Below are 3,594 nucleotides of genomic sequence, written 5' to 3' on the forward strand. Positions count from 1 at the left end.
GAAGTAATAATATAAATACATGAAAAAATCCTTGCATGAATAATGCCCGATAGATTTGTTGGAAAAACAATTGTGAAATACTTGTGGACATCAGTTTAACCCTTCAGGAAGCGCGCCGTTGTAAGAAGTACAACAATGCCAAAAAAAAACCTCGCTCGTCGTATGCAGCGCAAGCACAGTGCATTTTTAGGCTCGAACAGGCGCGCGTCCTGAAAGTTTAAGTAAGAATGAATGAAATCAATTGAGGAAATTCTAAGAGAATACTTAATAAATTTTGAACGAATCTTTGGAGAAATCTTAAGAGCATTTATTGGATGAACTACTAAAGACATCTTTAGAAAAATTCCTGAAGAAACTTTGGGAGGGATTTCCACAGGCCCCTTTGAAGGAATTTCTTTAAAATAAAACCTTGGAAGAATTCCAAAAGCGAGTCCTGGAAAAATCCCAATCCTCGGTAGAATTCTTGGAGAAATTGTTAAATAAATTAAACAAGGAAAGCTTTATCCGATTGATGAATCCCTTGCAGTAGTTTCTAACAAGATCCTTGAAAGAATACTGAAAGCATTTTTTGATAATTTCACCGTTCAACACTAAATTTTGTTATGGGATGAGAAAAAAATAACAGAGGTTTGGAACCCTAGAAGTGTCATAGTGAACGAATTTTTGAAAAATATTGGACGGCACGTTTCAATGCACATATCAATTGAACACCCCAAGTTCTCCATACAAACTTCGGTTTTGAACTGTGAAGGCCCGGTCCAATATTTTTCAAAAATTCTTTCACTATGACACTTCTAGGGTCCCAAACCTTTGTTATTTTTTTTTTTCTCATCCCATAACACCAAATTTTGTAAAATTTTGTCGAGCAGTGTTTTCGAAAGTTTTGTTTTGGAGAAATATTTAAGAAATCCTTGGAAAAAATCCCGTAGGAATTCTTAAAGCGATTCCTGAAGGATTTCCTATGGATATCCTCTATAAAATCTTAATCTTGCATTAGTCACTTAAAATATGCTTCTAGGCATTCTTGAAAAATTCCTGAAGAAAGTAGCAAAACAGTCTTAGGAGGAATCCTTGGAGTAACATGAGATTTTTTTTTATTCGATAAGATAGGGCATCTGTTTCTTTACTATTTAAGCATATACGCTCCAATTTTCATCCTACTCAAATTAAAGGAATGAAACGCTTTTTGTCTTATTTCTTTTTTTTTATTTTTTTAGAAGTGAGCACGAATGATAACAAAAATTACGTTATCATCGATTCCGTAATCGTTTTGTTTTCGAATAGGATTCATTTGCGACTGTAGGATTATTAAGGGCAGAGAATTTTTTAAACGATTTTTTCGGAGGAATTTCTAGCGGAATCATTGATTACCTGGTAAAAGAAGGTCTCGAAAGAACTTTGAAGAAGTCTTATGAAAAAATCACAATAGATTATTTTTAAATAGTTCCCAGAGAAATGTTAGCAAAAATTCCTGTAGGAATCCTTTGAAAATGTCCTTGAGTTGATGGATATTAAAGAATTCGTTGGAGGAATTCCAGAAGGATTTTTCGAAAGAATTTCTACAAAACTCCTACGAAGCTCCTCTGAGAATTTTCTTAGAGGAACTTAAGAAATTTCTGAAGGAATCCTTGGAATCCTTCTGAGCATAACGTGATTTTATTGCGTTCCAATTCCTTTGTGTTGTCGGTTAAATTAACTAAAAAGTTTTAATTTCCGTGGATAGAATGACAATTTAATCGATAAAATGACAGTTCGCCCCGAACAAAAAAAAATCCCCATACAATCTTTAAATGGATTTTAAAAATAGTTCCGGGGCACCAAAAATGATGAAATTTTGGACTTCGACTATTTTTTGGACGGAGATTCCGATTATGAAATAATCTGGATACCCCTACAGAACCCGATTTCAATTTTATTTTTTCATAAGAATATGTGGTTCCAACAAATCTTTGGAGAATTTTTTGTAGCATTTTTTTTCCGGAATTTCTAAATGAATCCTCAGAGATATTATTGATAGAAACCCTGATGGACTTCCTGAACAAATGTTTCGAGAAATACTCGATGAAGCCTTTGCAAGTATCTTTTGAAGTACTTTGAAGTATTTCTGAAAACATTCTCGGAAACAGCACTGTAAGAATTCCTGAAGGAGTGCTTATAAAAATACTGAATGACATCCTTGCATAAACGACTTGAAAGATTCTTGAAGACAAATTGTTCTTCAAGAGAGATTTTTTTTTAAAGAAAACCGTAAAGCAATCTTTGAATTGATCTTTGAATTCCTTAAGGATTACTTGGTACAATTCCCAAATAATTTGTTAAAAAAAATCGACATAATTCTTAGAAAAAATCTTACGTTCATTGATGGATTTCATTGGATTTTTTCATCGTTTTGTACAAAATACAACAGGCAAGATTTATCATTGTAAAATATGTACATCTGTCATTTTCATGGGGGCCCACGAATTTTGTTCCGCACCGGGCCCCCAAATTCCTAGCTACGCCACTGAATTGCCTATAGCTACGTTACATATGCTTGAAATATGGCCCAAAAAACAATAAAAACCGTTATAACTATTTTATTTTTGAAATTAGCGGGATGTCATGTTCGGCAAAATTGTGTATTTTACCATTATCTATAATTTTGTAGAACATCAGAAAAATGTAGAATCAGTTATTAGAAAGTTATTGCGAAAAAAAACCTTTTCAAGGGGCTGACGATAGAAAACGTAACGTATCTTGAAAAGTAACAGAGTTACAAACTTGGCGTTTTCAACAAAGTTGCTCCAAACAACATTTTCTACAACTTTTGTGAAGACGCAAACCTTGTATCTTGAAAATTTCAAAAAATAAATTTTCTATCTCACTTTTAGGGGGATTGATCAATTTTCACAATAGTTCAAGGACAAGGTATTTGGAGTACATTGCTCAAAATTTCTAGAGCACCGTTTTTTAGAACTATTGAACGGATTTGGATTAAAATGCATCACGCTGTTGACAACCACTGGACAATTAGCGTGATTCATTTTCATCCAAATCCGTTCAACGGCTCTAAAAAACGGTGGTCTAGAAATTTTGAGCTATGTACTCCAAATACCTTGTCCTTAAAAGAAGTTTCTTGTGATAGTGAAAAAACTTTCTCGAAGACACCATGACGCTAAACGTCATAGTTGAAAAGTTATTAATTAAGCGCGCAAAAATGGCGAAATCAACCAGGGTTCCTGATTTCCACTTTTCATCTTCTTCCCCATTCGAAGACAGTCAGCAGCGAACGGTTGTCGCTTGAGTTCGTGTGTGTGCTTGTCAGCGACGACAGTAAACTCCGGCGAACGGTGGGAAGCCACACTTGGAAATTATTCATTCGTCCACATTCGCATCGCAAGCGAATGCGATTCGTGAGTGATGCGATTGATATTGTGCATACGAATTATTGATGTTTTCGAATTATTTTCTTTGCTAATCTAGCATTTCAGCGACAATACAGTAAAAATGTATGCATTACATGCAGAAATTCTCTTCTACTTATGATAATAGCCGCTTCGATCACTCACCAGTATTCTTCACCATTCGCCATTCATTCATTCGCTTGCGATCCAA

This window comes from Aedes albopictus, chromosome 3 (assembly GCF_035046485.1).
Source record: "Aedes albopictus strain Foshan chromosome 3, AalbF5, whole genome shotgun sequence".
Taxonomy (NCBI): domain Eukaryota; kingdom Metazoa; phylum Arthropoda; class Insecta; order Diptera; family Culicidae; genus Aedes; species Aedes albopictus.